Source organism: Moschus berezovskii, chromosome 5, assembly GCF_049115385.1.
Source record: "Moschus berezovskii isolate FMDL1 chromosome 5, NW_MosBer_1.0, whole genome shotgun sequence".
NCBI classification, from domain to species: domain Eukaryota; kingdom Metazoa; phylum Chordata; class Mammalia; order Artiodactyla; family Moschidae; genus Moschus; species Moschus berezovskii.
In genome coordinates this window covers 12,665,068-12,685,146 of record NC_142464.1, presented here as the reverse complement: position 1 = coordinate 12,685,146, position 20,079 = coordinate 12,665,068, and the positions used below count along the sequence as shown (strand labels likewise).

At 42.8% G+C, this 20,079-nt stretch overlaps 1 protein-coding gene and 1 non-coding gene across 2 annotated transcripts in view; both read left to right on the top strand.

The window, feature by feature from the left end:
• The window catches only part of SYNPO2 (synaptopodin 2), a 200,431-nt gene that overhangs the window by 73,286 nt on the left and 107,066 nt on the right, over nucleotides 1-20,079 (top strand). The window lies entirely within an intron of this gene.
• On the top strand, nucleotides 18,746-18,888 carry LOC129562240 (U4 spliceosomal RNA). The gene has a single exon (XR_008687157.1). It is a non-coding gene; the product is annotated as a U4 spliceosomal RNA (small nuclear RNA).

The window sequence follows — 20,079 nt, the reverse complement described above, 5'->3', positions numbered from 1 at the left end:
ACTTACACAATAGATTCGAGTGAACTCCGGGAGTTGGTGATGGACAGGGAGGCCTGGCGTGCTGTGATTCATGGGGTCGCGGAGAGTCAGACACGACTGAGTGACTGAACTGAACTGAACTGAACACAATAGATTCTAGGAATGTCCTGGCAAATATTATCCCTGTAATAGATTTTTGAAACTGGGGTCTTTGGAAAAACCATTCCCTATAAACACAGTAGGTTGCTCCTAAGCAAAGTTCACTGTGATCTTCCATGGCAGGGACCTAGTGGGTGCTGCTGATCTGAAAGACTTGGGAATTGGTGAAGAGAAGGAGGCCGAGGCCCATCAGTGCACCTACCCGTGCTCCTGGAGGCCATGTTTCACGTCTCTCTGCTCTTCATTCTGAAAGAGTATGTGCCTGGAAATCAGATCTGGGTTCAAACCCCACCTCCTCCATTTATCAGAATTGTGATTTGGAAAGCCACTGATCCCTCTGGACTTGACTTTTGCCATCTGTGAAGATGGAAGTAGTAACCCTGTATCAAAGGTTACTGTTAAATGCTCTGTCCATGTGACACTAAAGACACGGTAACTACTCTAATTATTGTGCGACTGAACTGAACTGAACTGAATGGAAAGGATGGTGATCATCCTAGTTGATTATGAGGCCTGAGTAGGGTCATAAAAATCTCAATCCTGATACCTTTTCCTACATAATAAAATGACTTGCAACTTTAAACATTTTCAAAGCACTTTGATATCTGCTAATACATGTTATCCTAACAACAAACCTGCGAATCAGTTAGTGTGTTCATTATTGCTCCTATTCTGCAGATGGAGAGAGAGGGCTTCAGCAACGGACAAGGATTTTTCTGTCAACTAAGTGGAAAGGTCACAGAGCCTGCACTGGAACCCAGGGCTGCTCACACTTGTCAGAGCCTGATGGGAAAAGCAAAGGATCTGCTGCCACTTTACTTGCCAAAATACCCCTCCACTCATGTAGTGAACACAGTGCAGAGATGAGCTAATTCTCCAGTCACATCAAAGAGCTGCTTGCTGAACTTTCGACTTTTGGCAAGTCGTATATTGTTTCTTAGCGTCAGCAATTCCTTGACCATTTTTCTGCTTTAAATTTTCAAAGCACTTTGCAATTTATTCTTACATTCTTGAGAGGTAGGCATTGTTTTCATCCTTTTTGCGTCTCAAAAAAAAGGTGGTTTGCTTACGTTTCCATCAGTTGACATTCAGATCAGTCACTCAGTCGGGTCCGATTCTTTGCAACCCCATGAACCACAGCACGCCAGACCTCCCTGTCCATCACCAACTCCCGGAGTCCACCCAAACCCATGTCCATGGAGTCGGTGATGCCATCCAACCATCTTATCCTCTGTCATCCCCTTCTCCTGCCCTCAATCTTTCTCAGCATCAGGGTCTTTTCCAATGAGTCAGCTCTTCGCATCATGTGGCCAACGTATTGGAGTTTCAGCTTCAACATCAGTCCTTCCAGTGAACACCCAGGACTGACCTCCTTAAGGATGGACTGGTTAGATCTCCTTGCAGTCCAAGGGACTCTCAAGAGTCTTCTCCAACACCACAGTTCAAAAGCATCAATTCTTCAGCGATCAGCTTTCTTTATAGTCCAACTCTCCCATCCATACGTGACCATTGGAAAAACCATAGACTTGACTAGATGGACCTTTGTTGGCAAAGTAATGTCCCTGCTTTTCAATATGCTGTCTAGGTTGGTCATAACTTTCCTTCCAAGGAGTAAGCATCTTTTAATTTCATGGCTACAATCAGCATCTGCAGTGATTTGGAGCCCCCAAAAATAAAGTCTGACACTGTTTCCACTGTTTCCCCATCTATTTGCCATGAAGTGATGGGACCGGATGCCATGATCTTAGTTTTCTGAATGTTGAGCTTTAAGACAACTTTTTCACTCTCCTCTTTCACTTTCATCAAGAGGCTCTTTAGTTCCTCTTTACTTTCTGCCATAAGGGTGGTGTCATCTGCATATCTGAGGTTATTGATATTTCTCCCAGCAATCTTGATTCCAGCTTGTACTTCTTCCCAGCCCAGCGTTCCTCATGATGTACTCTGCATATAAGTTAAATAAGCAGGGTGACAATATACAACCTTGACGTACTCCTTTTCCTATTTGGAAGCAGTCTTTTGTTCCATGACCAGTTCTAACTGTTGCTTCCTGACCTGCATACAGGTTTCTCACGAGGCAGGTCAGGTAGTCTGGTGATCCCATCTCCTTCAGAATTTTCCACAGTTTATTGTAATCCACACAGTCAAAGGCTTTGGCATAGTCAATAAAGCAGAAATAGATGTGTTTCTGGAACTCTCTTGTTTTTTTGATAATCCAGCAGATGTTGGCAATCTGATCTCTGGTTCCTCTGCCTTTTCTAAATCCAGCTTGAACATCTGGAAGTTCACGGTTCACGTATTGCTGAAGCCTGGCTTGGAGAATTTTGAGCATGACTTTACTAGCGTGTGAGATGAGTGCAATTATGCGGTAGTTTGAACATTCTTTGGCATTGCCTTTTTTGGGATAGGAATGAAAACTGACCTTTACCAGTCCTGTGGCCACTGCTGAGTTTTCCAAATGTGCTGGCATATTGAGTGCAGCACTTTCACAGCATCATCTTTCAGGATTTGAAATAGCTCAACTGGAATTCCATCACCTCCGCTAGCTTTGTTCGTGGTGATGCTTCCTAAGGCCCACTTGACTTCACATTCCAGCATGTCTGGCTCTAGGTGAGTGATCACACCATCGTGATTATCTGGGTCATGAAGATCTTTTCTGTACAGTTCTTCTGTGTATTCTTGCTACCTCTTCTTAATATCTTCTGCTTCTGTTAGGTCCATACCGTTTCTGTCCTTTATTGATCTCATCTCTGCATGAAATGTTCCCTTGGTATCTCTGATTTTCTTGACAGCATCTCTAGTCTTTCCCATTCGATTGTTTTCCTCTATTTCTTTGCATTGATCACTGAGGAAGGCTTTCTTATCTCTCCTTGCTATTCTTTGGAACTCTGCATTCAGATGCTTATATCTTTCCTTTTCTCCTTTGCTTTTCGCTTCTCTTCTTTTCACAGCTATTTGTAAGGCCTCCTCAGACAGCCATTTTGCTTTTTTGCATTTCTTTTTCTTGGGGATGGTCTTGGTCCCTGTCTCCTGTACAATGTCACAAACCTCCTTCCATAGTTCATCATTCACTCTGTCTATCAAATCTAGTCCCTTAAATCTATTTCTCACTTCCACTGTATAATCATAAAGGATTTGATTTAGGTCATACTTGAATGGTCTAGTGATTTTCCCCACTTTCATCAATTTCAGTCTGAATTTGGCATTAAGGCATTCATGATCTGAGTCCCAGCCAGTTCCCGGTCTTGTTTTTGTTGACTGTATAGAGTTTCTCCATCTTTGGCTGCAAAGAATATTATCAGTCTGATTTCGGTGTTGGTCATCTGGTGATGTCCATGTGTAGAGTCTTCTCTTGTGTTGTTGGAAGAGGGTGTTTGCTATGACCAGTGCATTCTCTTGGCAAAACCCTATTAGCCTTTGCCCTGCTTCATTCTGTACTCCAAGACCAAATCTGCCTGTTACTCCAGGTGTTTCTTGACTTCCTACTTTTGCATTCCAGTCCCTTATAAGGAAAAGGACATCTTTTTGGGTGTTAGTTCTAAAAGGTCTTGTAGGTCTTCATAGAACCGTTCAACTTCATCTTCTTCAGCATTACTTATTGGGGCATAGACTTGGATTACTGTAATATTAAATAGTTTGCCTTGAAACCTAATAGAGATCATTCTGTCGTTTTTGAGATTGCATCCAAGTACTGCATTTCAGACTCTTTTGTTGACTATGATGGCTACTCCGATTCTTCTAAGGGATTCCTGCCCACAGTAGTAGATATAAGGGTCATCTGAGTTAAATCCACCCATTCCAGTCAGATCAGAGTACTGGTTTGGATATATGTGGTATGTGTTTCAGGCTTCCCCAGTAGCTCAGCTGGTAATGAAACCACCTGCAATGCAAGAGACCCCGTTTCAATTTCTGGGTCAGGAAGATCCCCTGGAGAAGGGATGGGCTACCCACTGCAGTATTCTTGGGCTTCCCTGTCAGCTCAGCTGGTAAAGAATCTGCCTGCAATGTGGGAGACCTGGGTTCGATGCTAGGGTTGGGAAGATCCCCTGGAGAAGGGAACGGCTACCCACTCCAGTATTCTGGCCTGGAGAATTCCATGGTATGTGTATGGGCTTTCCTGGGGGCTCAGACAGTATGTGTATGGTAGTGGGGTTGAGAGTGGTTAACAAGAGGAAAGTACAAGTGAAATTTAATCCCAAAGATCTTCACACATGTCACTTTATTTTAAGTCTTCTGATAAAATACTTTTCTTTATCTTTGTACACCAAATTAATTGACTGGTTCATTACTTATTTGATATTATACTTGCTTGGAAGGTGTAAGGCCCTAGACAAGCGAGTCTCAGTTTTATCTATTTTTGTCTAACCCTTTGGGTCCTGTGGCAGGTAGGAGTGAAGGCAGGAGGTGGAGGAGAGAGGGTCAGAAGTATGAGACTGCAAGTACCGAATCCCTCTCCAGTGGAGAGGACAAGGCTCCTGAATAGCTTTGCCTTACAACTTGGCCACAGTGTGTGAACCGAGAGAAATTATAGAAAGCCTTCTCTTGTAGTCATCAACTGTCTCAGGAAACAGACTGCTTCAGTCATTGTTTCCCTTCTAGAAGCAAGATGACTAGAAGAAAAGTTGAAGTTTTCCCTCTAATTGCTCTCCCTACAGCAGTACTCTTGCCTGGAAAATCCCATGGACAGAGGAGCCTGGTGGGCTGCGCTAAGAGTCGGACACAACTGAGCGACTTCACTTTCACTTTTCACTTTCATACATTGGAGAAGGAAATGGCAACCCACTCCAGTGTTCTTGCCTGGAGAATCCCAGGGACGGGGATGCCTGGTGGGCTGCCGTCTATGGGGTCACACAGAGTCGGACACGACTGAAGTGACTTAGCAGCAGCAGCAGCAGAGCTTTCGAGAGGTGAGACATAGAGTACCCTGCCAGCCAGTAAGAGTCACACCTGGGGTTTAAAAAAAACGGGACTTGTGTTCCTGAATTCTGAGGTCATGCATTCAATTTTATTTTGATTTAAAATGTGTTTCTCTAAATAACAATTTTTACGTTGAAAGGTTGGGGGCGGGAGGAGAAGGGGACGACCGAGAATGAGATGGCTGGATGGCATCACCAACTCTGTGGACATGAGTTTGAGTGAACTCCGGGAGTTGGTGATGGACAGGGAGGCCTGGCGTGCTGTGATTCATTGGGTCACGGAGAGTGGGACACGACTGAGCGACTGAACTGAACTGAACTGAAGACAGATGACATTTTGATCCTGCATGATATATTTCTATTAAAAGTGCTGCTGCTGCTGCTAAGTAGCTTCAGTCGTGACTGACTCTGTGCGACCCCATAGTCGGCAGCCCACCCGGCTCCGCTGTCCCTGGGATTCTCCAGGCAAGAACACTGGAGTGGGTTGCCATTTCCTTCTCCAATGCATGAAAGTGAAAAGAGAAAGTGAAGGCGCTCAGTCATGTCCGACTCTTTGCGACCCCATTGACCGCAGCCCACCAGGCTCCTCCGTGCATGGGATTTTCCAGGCAAGAGTACTGGAGTGGGTTGCCATTGCCTTCTCCAATTAAAAGTGCTATAAACCTGAAAAGTATTGACTATAAAGTTATTGGTAATACCAAATCTATTATTTCTATGAAAAGATAATAAGTATATTTTCCCCAGGAGTGAAGGTATATTTCCCATTTCCATATCAGGGCATCAGAGGAAAGCAATTTCCTTGAATCATTGCTTTCCATTTCTTTCACTTCACTGACCAGTCATGGAGGTTTGACTCCTAAATCTTACTTTGGAAGTTTGCTACAAGTTCCAAAGAATTTGCTAAATAGGTTTCAAATGTTAGTCCTTTGTGCCTTGGGAATAAAGAATTAAAAGAAGAGTGATGGTTACTTTTATAGTAAAAACTTGGCACAAAATAAAACAGATTTCTTTCTTTCTCTTTTTTCCATGTGCTTACCTAAAACAATAAATGTGTGGGTGATTACCCTTGAGATTTTCCCAACAACCTCAAGGACTTTTACTGGCATGGACAATGTGCTTTTTAAGATCACTATAAACATTCATTTCAATTCAACCGTTTTTTAAAATTATCCTGGGACAAATCTGGTGCAAAGAAACACGAGCCATACAAAGCAAACATGAACCCTAGGCTCTCTCTTTCTAGTCGTCTGTGGCCTCTGTACTGTCTGGCTGTTCTTTCCTAGCTCCTCCTCCTCTACCTACGTGGAGTCTGCCAGGCCCTGTCCTTAGAGTGTCCCTGTCTTTGGAACAAGCCTTTTGTCTTCTTTGTCTGCACCCTCTCTCTAGGTATTGTGGGTTGAATGGTGGCCCCAAAGAGATGTCAGCATCCTGATTCCCATAACTTGTGAGTGTTACCTTATTTTGGAAAAGGGGTCTTTGCAGATATAATTAAATTAAGGAATTTGAGATGAAGAGATCATCCTGGATTATTCAGGTACAAATGACAAATGTCCTTATAAGAGAAACATAAGGGAGGGACTTCCATGGTGGTCCAGTGGTTAAGACTCTGCACTCCCAATGCAGAGTGGCACAGGTTCGATCCCTGGTTGGGGACCTAAGATCCTGCATGCTGTACAGCATGGCCTAAATGAATGGGTTTTAAAGAATAAAAAAAAAGAGAGAAATATACGGGAGATTTTACAGACAGAAAAGGAGTGATATGACCAGAGATACAGAGCTTGGAGAGGTGTGACCAGAGGCTGCAGTCAAGGACTGCTGGCAGCACCAGAAACGAGAAACAGTGAGAAATGGACCCTCCCCTGCGCGCTCCAGAAGAAGTGCTGCCCTACCGACACCTTGCCTTTGCACTCCTGGCCTCAGATCGAGAGAATACATTTTTGTTGTATTAAGCCACAAGTGTGTACTCAGCTTGTTACAGCATCCAAAGGAAGTGAATAAGCTAGAAAATCCCGTCTATTTCTCATCTTCAAATTCCATCTATACATTTCAATCCCCAATCCTGACTGTCCTCCGGGGGCCACACTCATGCATCTAACTGTTGTTTCACGTCTGCACTTGGATATCCAATAGACATCTCAAACTTAGTATGGCCAGCAGAATTCTTGATTTCTATCTTCTGCATCCACAAATCTGTGTCCTTGTCTTCCCTATCAATAAATGTCACTATCATCTGAGGCTTAGAGCTTAGGTCCAACTACTTTATAGCTCCAGCAAAGAACTTAAGCATCATGCTTGATTCTTTTCCTCTGAACCCCATCTACCTAATTCCTAGATGAGTCCTCTTGGCTACCATTTCTCCATTGTCTCTGGCCTATGTTTCTGTTGTAGCCTTCAAATTTCTTCCCTGCCTCTACTCTCTTCTCTTTCCACAAAAGCCAGCGTAAATTTCCCACAGTGTAACTCATTTCTTATCACTCTCTGCCTAAGATGTTCCAGTAGCTTCCCATTGCACTTAGAATAATATCCAAATTTCTTACCTTGGCCAACAGCAGTGTTGCTTAACTGGAGGCTATTTGGCTCCTCACAACTCTGAAAACATTTGGCAATTTCTGGAGATATGTTTGGGTTGCTATGACTAGGGAGAGCCTCCTGGAGTCTAGAGGATAGAGCCCAGGAATGCTGCCAAGTATCTTGCCCTGTACACAATACAACAAAGAATTATCTGGCTCAAATGTCAATAGTGCCAAGGTTGAGAAACCCTGCCCTATAGAGTCCACATGAACTGATACCTGCCTTCTATTGCTTGATTTCCTTTTCTCTCTCTCTCTCTCTCTCTCTCTCTGTGTGTGTGTGTGTGTGTGTGTATGCACGCGCCTGCTCAGTCAATTCTTCAGATATGCTAAGCTTATTCCCATCTCAGAGCCTTTGGATATGCTCTCCCTCTGGGTTGCAACATACTTTTCCTGGATCTTTGCATTTCTGTATCTTCCCTGTTCAGGTATGAATTCTAATACTACCTCCTCAGAGAGGCGCCGCCCGTCCAAAGCAGCCCACACCATCCTAACCCCAGGTGCTCTGCTGCACTAGCCTGGCTTACCTTCTATATTGCTCTTCTTGGTAACTCATTTTATATTTTATGAGTTTATTGTTCGCTTCTTCCCTCTAAAATTGCAAACTCCTCTAGGGTCTTTCATGTTTGCTTCTGTCTGCCTGCATCTAGAGCAGCACCTGGCACAGAGTAAGTGCTTAATAGATATTCATCAAATCAAATGTAAAGCAATAAAGGATAGTTAAATAACCCATTAAATGTTTGGTCTCAAAAGTGATGCAGTGAATCACCAGGAAGGCAGGCTTATTTCTAAGCCCTCATCAGTTTCTAGTATATGGCTCTTGCTGCTGCTGCTGCTGCTAAGTCGCTTCAGTCGTGTCCGACTCTGTGCGACCCCATAGACGGCAGCCCACCAGGCTTCCCCGTCCCTGGGATTCTCCAGGCAAGAACACTGGAGTGGGTTGCCGTTTCCTTCTCCAGTATGGCTCTTAGGATATTATTTTCATTTAAGTCTTAACACCACTGACAGAATGAGAAGCTCGGGCCTTGTTTGTGGGAAAGATGTTATTTTACTTTTGAATCTATTGTTCTGAAGACAGGTCAGGCTTTCACACAGTGGATGACTGGTAATCAGTTGTTAATGTGGTTGTATATTTTTAAGCATCCACGTAGAAATGATGATTGAATCCCTGAGAGCAGAGAAGCCCACTGAGGGATTGCTTTCAGAGAGAAAAGCCAAAGAGGGAACCTATGGTTAGGAACAGAGGAGAAAGGAAAGTCTTCAAAGAAAATAGAGAAAAACTGATCAGAAAAGTAAGAGGGAAAAAAAGTCTCAGAAGCCCCAATCATGGAGTAATAGAAGACAGTAAGAATATAATAAAGAAAGCATTGTTAATGCATTTTTGGAATTTTATGCTTTTGTGTTGGGGGTGCATGTTCCTTCCATTAATCAGTGAACAGCAAAAGTTTTTCTGGCAATGCAAAAATAAACTTAGCTATAAAATATCTACAAAGACGGTAATGAATATATTCACTTCTTACTTACAAAAAATAAACTCTGCTATGAAATTTCCATAAATTGTAAAAGGTTTCAGGATAATCCTCAGATCCTTAATTTTTCTATTTTGTATTTTACTTATTATGGGAAAACTTTTGCATTGCTAATAGTGCCAACATGTTGGAAATAGAAGTCATTTTTTCCCCCTTTCATCCTGTGTTGAGTGGTTGAGAAATCAGTTAGGGAGATTGGCAAAATTAAGAACTGGCAAGATCTTCCATCTGCCTCAAACTGATCCAGTCATGTTTCCATGTTTGGAAGTGGTTTCTTGGGCTTATCCACATTTTGTTGGCAGGTCGTATCTTTGGAGAATGACAGGCACTTTTCTCCCTACCACCCGTTAGCCATGATCCTGGCCTTGAGGAATGCAAACTGTCTATAATGTCCAGAATCTGAGGGCAAATAAACTGAGGACCGGGAGAAATTGTGGGTACAGCCACTGAGTGAGAGCACATATTGCTGACTTGCCTGGTGATCGTGTATTTTGTCCCGTCACATGAAAAGGGAGATTAAAGCAAGGACATGTGTGAAAGTCAGGGAGAGAGTAAGAGTTAAACGTGTCTGAGAATGAATTCAGTTATTTCATTTGATTCTAAGAAAGAAGCACTTCTCTACCAGCTTTAATGAGAGAGTCATTCTCATTCCTGAAGTCAGATACTTTCCACAAGGCATCCTGGGCAGAGATCTATCCTGTCAGATGATCGCAGTGAGTATGCAGACAGTAGCTTCTGTCCTATGTAAGCATATTTTCATCTAGGAGAAACTAAGCTTTAATCCTATCTACAACTTCAAAGATGGGGTAATCATTTAAGGGCATATTCACACAAGTTAACAGACTAAGAAATCATTTTGCCTGGCTTACTAATGTTTACTATTTACGCTATTTCAATGGTTAGTATATCTACAATAATAACGACAACTTACGACATGTGGATTTTCATGTCTTTAGACCTGGTTCCAAACTTATTTGTAAGTTTTGCATCTTTATGTTTCTTTAAACATCAGATTTTACTTATTATTTCTATTAATTGATCAAATACGTATGGAAGTGAGGATCAACCAACTTTTAAAGATTAGTATTATTAAATGTTGTTATAATTTATTCTATTATCTGTAAAACTTTTATTGCAGGGGTATATCCCCAGACCCTCTGACCTAACAACGTGCATTAAGCTTTTAACAAAGGTCTGGAAACCTTGTTATTCATCTTTGAGTACTGCCTCCAGGTGGATGCACAGTAGCATAGAGGCCAGAGCTGTCCTGGAGACATTCCGTCCTTGAAATGGGACTCGTTCTACTCAGCCACTGGCCGGGTGATGCGTGGCTCTCACTGAGAGGGGACTGCAGCCTCTTGGGATGTGCATGAACTGTGCTTAGGAGGAGGACTTCCCATGAAAACCATCCCCTAGGTTTTTTGGCTCTTCTCAACCTAATTCTAGAATATGGAGCAAGTGACAATGAAAGTCTGTTAGGCATAAATTGGAGGCAAGGGAAAAAAAAATCACCCGAGGAAACCTTCAGATTTTATGTATTAGGGTTCCACTCTTATTCTCTTTCTCCTTCCCACCCTTCTTTCCTCCCTCTCTCCATCATCTCTATTTCCATTTCCTTCTTCCTTTCTCTCTCTCTCCCATTTGATTTTTCATTAATCTTTGTTAGTTTTCCATGAAGAAGACCTGTGGGAAAGCCATTCATTTACTCATTCAACAGACAGTAGCTACTCTCTGTTAGACACTATGCTAGAGGTACATGTTTTTCCAAATAAGGAAATCCCTGCCTTTAGGGGACTCACAGTCCAAATGGGTCACAGACAAGAAAATTAACCTTTATGGCAGAATGGTGCCCCAGGTGTTAGCTGGGACTTTCTAACCCCTTGAGATCCAGTGGAGATTCAGTTCAGTTCAGTCGCTCAGTCATGTCCGACTCTTTGCGACCCCATGAATCACAGCACGCCAGGCCTCCCTGTCCATCACCAACTCCCGGAGTTCACTCAAACTCATGTCCATCGAGTTGGTGATGCCATCCAGCCATCTCATTCTCTGACGTCCCCTTCTCCTCCTGCCCCCAATCCCTCCCAGCATCAGAGTCTTTTCCAGTGAGTCAGCTCGTCGCATGAGGTGGCCAAAGTATTGGAGTTTCAGCTTTAGCATCAGTCCCTCCAATGAAAACCCAGGATTGATATCCTCCAGAATGGACTGGTTGGATCTCCTTGCAGTCCAAGGGACTCTCAAGAGTCTTCTCCAGCACCACAGTTCAAAAGCATCAATTCTTCAGCGATCAACTTTCTTCACAATCCAACTCTCACATCCATACATGACCAAGGGAAAACCATAACCTTGACTAGATGGACCTTTGTTGGCAAAGTGATATCTCTGTTTTTTAATATACTGTCTAGGTTGGTCATAACTTTCCTTCCAAGGAGGAAGCGTCTTTTAATTTCATGGCTGCAATCAGCATCTGCAGTGATTTTGGAGCCCCAAAAAATAAAGTCTGACACTGTTTCCTCATCTATTTCCCATGAAGTGATGGGACCAGATGCCATGATCTTTGTTTTCTGAATGTTGAGCTTCAAGCCAACTTTTTCACTCTCCTCTTTCACTTTCATCAAGAGGCTTTTGAGTTCCTCTTCACTTTCTGCCATAAGGGTGGTGTCATCTGCATATCTGAGGTTATTGATATTTCTCCTGGCAATCTTGATTCCAGCTTGTGCTTCTTCCAGCCCAGCGTTCCTCATGATGTACTCTGCATAGAAGTTAAATAAGCAGGGTGACTATATACAACCTTGACATAGTCTTTTTCCTATTTGGAACCAGTCTGTTGTTCCATGTCCAGTTCTAACTGTTGCTTCCTGACCTGCATACAGGTTTCTCAAGAGGCAGGTCAGGTGGTTAGAAGCACACAATTCCCATGTCATGTCCATCTGAAGGCCAAAGATTGCCCCAACAGTCCTGTTATATTTGCAGTGGGCTGTGCTCTGATTTCCTGCCTTCTGATGTACTCTGCATCTTGTAGCAATTTCTTTATCTCTGTCCTGACATAAACCCAAGCTTGGGTCGCAACTCCTTCTCTTCTCTTCTCCCTCTCCCTCTGCCTCTCCTCCTCCCACACAAAGTCATCATGAAAACAAAACTGATAATGTTTCAAATCTTGAACTGAGAGTTTTGGGGTCATGGGAGAACGCAGCAGTAAACTTCAAATGGCACAGGGCACATTCCTGTCGTGGGTCAGTTGGTCCCCCATCACCGGAACTTCCCCTGCCTGTTTCACCCCGCGCAGTGCCCGCACGCGGGCGTCTTCTCGCGCACGGCCCTCCCCACTCTCCTGCGCAGGCCGCCCTCTGCCGTGAGCACTCCCACCCCCACACTCCAGCTCTGGGTGCTCTTGCCATCTATTGTGCAGAGTCATGCTGTTCCTTGCAAGCACTTCAAATCCGGGCCATTCTGTTCCTACCTAAATCCTCCCTGACGCTGAGGCTAGGGGCTTTTCATGGTAGAGAATCCACTCTGTTCTCCGTACAGAAGGCAGTTGTGGTTGTGCACTGTTTCCCCCTCCTTTACATGTACTGATCCACCTAGACATCCATTCAACAACATTTCCTGGACATCTGTTATGTATCAGGCACTTTAGGTCCTGGGAATAAAATTTCGTAAAACAGAGGCACAGAGGTCCTGTCCTCTGTGGATTTACGCTCCTGGCAGTATGCACAGGATGCTATGAAGAGAGAGCAGTGGAATTACGGATAAGAGAACGCCAAGTGCGACAGGATAGGCTGGGTTGATCTAGGTGTCAGAGGGACTTGGGGACAACGGCTGTGAAGTTCTCCACCAGCCATTCAGGCTGCTGGTATGAAAAGGGAAACAGAAAAGGTGGTTGCTTTCCATCATCTCTCCCACACCTTGATACTCAAGCAATATGTTTCAGGCAGGAAGAAAAGGCAGACTCCCTCTGTTTGCGTTTCAGGGTGGAGTGCACAGCTAGGACAGGCCTGGATTGGTTTCTGGATTCAGATCCCAGGTGAGGGAGGAACTTCTCTGCAGGCTCCCCCAGACAAGGGAAGCCAGGGTATGACTGGAAGGTCGGGTCATGAAAGAGCTGCAGGATTTAGGACTGGACGCCAGAGCTGCTGCTGGGTCATATGGAACATTTATGCAAAACTAAAAAAAAAAAAAAGAAAAAAAAAGCCACTTCTTCTGGGATGATACAACCCAAATATAGGGGCAGGGTTTGGAAAATGAAAGATCTCCCCAAATAGTTCCCTCTGGGCAGGGTGCAAGCTGAACAATGGTGACCTGCTTTGTCCTGGGTTGTTCAGATTCTGTAAATTTATAAACGGATGAAGTTCTTCCAGGACCTGAGTCCACGGATGTAGTGGAAGAGTGGGTCCTTCCTCACAAGGCTCTAAATGATTAGTTAGTAACATGGAAGTGTTTAAGGATCTGTACCTCACAATGGGTACATCTTTTTCCTCCTTCTTATCCAGTTATTTAAAAATAACTGGATAAATGCACAGCTTTGCTGAGCATGCTTGACAGGTTTCAGACACTGTGTTATATTGTTTACAGAGATTAGTCAATGAATTCTTAGAATAATCCTGTAATTTAGGTGGGTATTATTAATCCCATTTAACGTTGCAGAGAAAGACGCTTAGGTGGTTGAACTAGTAAGTGCTTTCTAACTTAGAGCCCATTTAAACTCCCGTCTATCCTGGCTATTCCTTTTCCCCCTTTCCTTTCCTCTTTTTCTTCTCTCTCTCTCTCCTCTCACTCTCTCTCTCTCTCTCTGGGGGAAGGAAATCTTTCAGAGGAGCCATGTTAATAAGGTATTCTTTGAGCTTCCTGATAACTCAACAGTTGACCTTTTAGCTCTAACATTCCTAGACACTGGGCTTTCTAAACAAAGAGCTTCTCTTTGTCGTTTGCTTCCCTTTGGGTTTGCTTCAGAGCCAGGATTCTGAAAATCCTGGCTCCAGGGCTTCCACACCTAACCCTTGCAGGGTGGTCATGCATTTCAGCATACAAACAAGAAAACAAAGCTCCACTTTGTCCTTGGCCTGAGGTTCTGCGGCTTTTCTGGCCTATCCACCTAAGGGCAAAATGGGGAGCCCTCCCATCCATGGTCATTTCTAGAGAACCATTTGTAGAATAGTTATGTTCATTTTCTATCTTTCTTTGATAGCCTCTGTACAAAGAGGTTCCACGCTTTCCCCCATGTTTTTAGCATGAGTGTGAGTGAGAGTGCTCAGTTGTGCCCAGCTTTTTGCAACCCCATGGACTGTAGCCCTCCAGGCTTCCCTGTCCATGGAATTTTCCAGGCAATAATACTGGAGTGGATTGCCATTTCCTACTCCAGGGGATCTTCCCAACCCAGGGATTGAACCTACATCTCTTACATCTCCTGCATTGGCAGACAAGTTTTTTTGTTTGTTTTCTAACCATTGCACCACCTCTATATAATTCTGTTAGTTATTAGCCATCTCCTCAAGAAATCATGAGATATGTAGCATTTCAAGTAAAGTTTATAACACCAGAGCCTCTGTGGTGGTATTCCCTTTGACTTGGCTTTGAAACACCGTCTACTTTACAAGAAATATAGAGTCTACTTAAAACGTAGACCTCTCTGTACACCTTTAACCTTTCTCAAAGAATGTGACATAATGAGGATAAACAGCTAATCCATAAAATGTCTGATTTTGGTGGAAAATATGTAACATCCGATATATTAACATCCAAATAAGATAACCTAATGTTCTTGGCTATTGGTTTCCAGACTGTTGAACATTTCCTTGTTTGGCCTTGTAAGAATTTGCTTGGGATTTCAGCCTGGCCCTTGCTGAAAGACTGCAGACTGAGAAAAAAGCACGCTGGCTAAGAGCAAAGCGCCCAGTGAAAATGAAAGTAGGAGGTCTCAAGCCGAGGCTTAGTGTGTGCTCTTTAAAGAAGAAAGAGACTGTCGCAGGGGTCAGGAGACAGTCACTGGTGGCCCCTGAACTTACTAATGTCAGTCAGACCTCCCGTTCCAGATAGATAAACAACCAGAGATGAAACGTTTCAGTGTGACAGTTACAGCAGTGTCCTGGCTTCACTGAGATGTCTCTTCTATCAGAGATTATTTCACCATCCGGCATACAACCATGTCCCCTGATGCTGACATTCCTACATCAGTAAGGAAAGTGAATGACAGACTTTCCCGATTGAAGCCTAGACTTTGGAAGATCACAGCTAAGAAAGCATCCACAGCCAATTCTGGCCTCATTTCTAATCAAGATCCAGTGCTGGAGAGAAGGAAAGGGACCAGATTTATATGAGTTTGCTGAGGTTAAAAGAGCAGTGTCAGGACTTCCCTGGTGGTCTAGTGGCTAAGATTCCGAGTCCTTGATGCTGAGTGCTTGGGTTCAATCTCTGGTTAGGGTACTAGAGCTGGCACAGCCACACACACAAAAAAAAGTGCAGTGTCTTCTATTTAGTCCTGGGGTTAGGGTGAGGAAACAACAGGGTCCTACTTTCAAAGATCATGAAATATATATTGATTTGCCACAGGTAGAGAAGAATTTAAAGCTTCAAATATTTGATGTTAGCAGGGAACTCTGCTCAGTGTTATGTGGCAGGGTGGATGGGAGGGGACTTTGGGGGAGAATGGATAAATGTATATGCATGGCTGAGGCCCTTTGCTGTCTATCTGAAACTATCACAGGATTGTTAATTGGGTACATGCCAATACAACACAAAAAGTTTAAAAAAGACAACAAAAACCAAGTATGTGATATTACTGGGTTTATTTTCTCTTCTGGGTTTGATCCCTTGGTCGGGAAAATCCCGTGGAGAAGGAAATGGCAACCCACTCCAGTGCTCTTGCCTGGGAAATCCCATAGATAGAGGAGCCTGGCGGGCTACAGTCCACCGGGTCACAGAGTCGGACACGACTGAGCGACTTCGCTTTCACTTTCACCTCTTGAAGCTTTTGCAGAGACAAGATCAATATCATTTGAATACTACTGCATTTCCAAGTTAGTATTCCTAGATCTTTGTGGCAAAATAAAAAAGTGAGGAATGAGAGGAATGAGGACACTTGTCTTCTGCTCGTAGTTAACCTCTGTCCAGTTGAGAGAATCCAGTTAACTTTCCCAGTCGGTTAAAAAGAGAGGCTTGGCTCATTAGTTGACCTCAAGGGCCCGTGCATCTCTTAAATTCATTGCTAATATGAACACAGCACTCTGTCTCTGATCGGCTATCACAGTTTAACTATCTCCTATGCTACAGAGGTAAATTTTAGATCAAGTTCCCAAGGTAGTATTATCTTCACTTTTCTGTTATATTAAATTGAATTGTAAGTCCCTGAATTGCTGGGTGGATAGCTCATTGTACTTTGCAAACATTCTACATAGCTAAAAAAAATGCATCTGAGACAAAAAAAAAATTGTACTGTCTTTCAAACCACTTACATGTGTCATGTTTAAAATGGAAAATGCAGTTGTATGGAAATAAACTGCAGATTGTATTAAAAGGTTTATGTGATCAACTAATAGTGCTTTTACTGCCCTCTGCTGCTTTAAGGAGAACACTGGATTTGGAAGGCCTAGACTTAGATCTGAGTGGGGAAGGTCAGCTTTTCATTTATGGTCATTGGTATTAATGCTCGCTGGCATATTCCAAGTGTAACACTACCTGACTTAGAAAATCCCAACAATGAAGTAGCCAATGGCTTGAAACCAAACAAGCACTATGTTCTTGTGAGTCAGGATTTTCTAAAGTCTTCTCAGATTTTATTAAGTTCTGGGTGTTCTTTCTACAAGATTACTAATACTTGGAAGTAGCTGTTTATTTAGAAGTGGATTATAGGGTGCTTTTTAAAAACAGATCAGTTATCTTTTAAAACATGAAAAAATTAGTAGAAATGGCAACAAAAGTGATTTATTAATAGATGAAAACTTTCCGTGTGAGTGAAGCATAATAGAATTGCTCTGTGGTGATGTTCTGTTGTTTGCATTTTAATATTCGGTGCATAACATAAGAAAAACTATGAGTGATTTTTATAGTTTCAATTATACCATCATCTACTTTTAATTAACACTATTAGGTGACATTTCTGTTCATTCTCTTGGGCCTCTTTTTAATAATGATAACAAAAGATAACACTGACATTCATGCAGTTTCCTGGAGATGTGCTTGTAATTGTATTCATTACTCACCTAACGGAAACATTTACCTGAAATCTCATCAGCCCTGAGTTACAAATTATCAGCAAATTTTATTCACTTAACAATTATATGTCAAATGCCTACATGTACCAGGCACAGACTCTAGGATGAGTAAATTGAATTTCTGACTTGAGGTGGTCAACAGTTTAGTGACAGCAAAATGTATTATTGAGACATTTCCACAGACTGTGTGTCTGTCTGTGTCAGCCTGGAGTTCCAGGAGTTTGGTTATTTCCCATCAGGGTGCAGGGCACTAGTGACTAATTCTGTTGCGCGGTACTCCCCACTAAAATCTCCTTGTTTTTCACTAGGAAAAACAAGAATGGATTTTGCATCTTCATTTTTTTTCACTTCATTCTTATTCCTTTTAATAACTTGATACCTCCCTTGGAGAAGATGTATGCAGGCATCTATCCTAAATCACCAAACACAAATGTCTTTGTAAATAATAAACAGATAAATATACTTCTAAGTGCACATAATCTTATTTTATTGTTATTAGTTGAGAGGAGTTGTAGTAGAAAACTGACCCTGCTATATCCAATTACTGCCAAAACAGAGAGCTACAGTGCCAACATTCCGGAACCAAGGTGAATGATTTTGGTAAATGATTCTGACATTTGACTGGCTGGGAGTCAATAAACCTATTTAGCAAGTTAGTTTATTTGGTTACCAAGAGTGTGTTTTGAAAACACAAGGAATACTGAAGAGGCTTTGCTTAAATCTTCAAATGCCATATAAGGAATACTCAGGAATACATATAATACTCAGAAATACATATAAGGAATACTCAGGCTCCATGTTGAATACTTTGATAAATTGTTGCATTTTATATGGTTAAGGTAGGCATTTAGTTATCCTTGCTTCAAAGGACTTCCAGGATTAAGCTGATGAGGTCATACTGTAAGATGTGCAGTGGGGGCCTTGGTCACCTTTCCATATTTATGACCTGGAATGACAGCCCAGACCTCTTGAGCACCTTAGCGAAGCCCAGGCTGTCTCTATATTTGGCCACCTCTGTCTTCCAGTGTGGACACAGAGTGGCCTTCTATCTGGGCGACTTCCTTCAGTCTCTTCCGCCCTGCAGTCAGCATGGTTCTTCAGCTAGCTGAGTCGCAGGAATAAGGTGGGAAGTGTACTATTTACCTGCTGTCCGTAGAAAGTGAAGTCGCTCAGTCGTGTCTGACTCTCTGTGACCCCGTGGACTGTAGCCTACCAGGCTCCTCCGTCCATGGGATTCTCCAGGCAAGAGTACTGGAGTGGGTTGCCATTTCCTTCTCCAGGGATATTCCCAACCCAGGGATCGAACCTGGGTCTCCCGCATTGGAGGCAGACACTTTAACCTCTGAGCCACCAGGGAAGCTGTCCATAGGCACTTACCAAATATCCAATTGAGCTTTGCGCAGTGGCAGTATCGTAGCCAATGAGGTTTATCCGAGGTGCGATTATTGCTAATTGAAACCAAATATCCAATTGATGTAAACCAGTCTAAACTAAGGAATATTCTAAGAGCAAGTTCTGTAAATTTTTTTATAAAAAAATAAACATTGTGAAATTTTAGGGGGCAATAATGAATTACCCCCTTTAATTTCTGAACCAATAAAGAGATAGACCAGAGTAAGATGGAGCTAGAAAAAAAAAAAATTCAGCTTTATTATTGGTAAAGTTGCCCTGGAGAACATGGTTTGAACCACAATGGACTTTTTACAGGTTCCCTTCATCTTGGAAGTATTTGCAAGTGTAAAGAAACCTGTTCTACCTAGATGAGGTATGCTGCTGCTGCTGCTGCTGCTGCTGCTGCTAAGTCACTTCAGTCATGTCCAACTCTGTGTGACCCCATAGACGGAAGCCCACCAGGCTCCCCCTTTATAGGTGCCCTATATCTCCTTGCTGATAAATGAATGAATGAAGCAACCAATTAAAAAGGCTATTTCTGCTTTCCTCAAAGGAACTTCCATATAAATTCCAGAGTACATGGAATCTTTTAAATTGTTTTGATCCTCAATGACTCTTTGCCTCTCTGGACTTGCTGGCTACTAGCACAGCACTCTCAGAGGAGGCAGAAAGCTGCAGTGGCTTCCAGACTGAGCACCTCTGGTGCCAGTGAGAGGTCCTGTTAGCTCCTTTCCCGCTTTCTCCTCTGCTTTCATCTTAAAATACAGCATGTTGTTTTCTGGTGGGAAGGCAGATACATTTGATTTCTGAGATCTTCTCAGTGCCTCAGGCCAGCTGTTTTGGCTCAAGTAGGATTAATTTAAACACCAGCACTGGTTTAGTAGCTTATTATTCATCAATCAACAGATGTTTATTGTGTGCCTTTTAAGCAAAGCAAAGAAAAATGCAAAACAAATCTATGACTCTTAAGAACTGGGAGCCACATCCTGCTGATGGTTATGTTATGCCAGTGTTTCAAGACAGCAGAGGACTGAAATGCCTAACTTGCACAGCCTACCTTCCTTTTAGGTTTTAATTTCAGATTATCAATTTTAGTCACAATAAATGTAGACTGGAAAATGTGACTTTGACCTGAGGCTAATAGTACTTCCTTTTAGGGAACCAACATGTTTTAGGTTAGGCTAATATAGCACTTCCTTTAGGAAATTAAGATTTATTAGATTAAAGTTAATTGGCCTCTGGTGATGGGTCTCCTGACTCACCTGTTCACAGACAAGAAAGCTGGCAACAAGAGCAGAAGCCCAGCTGACCCTACTGGGGGAAAGTTTGCTTA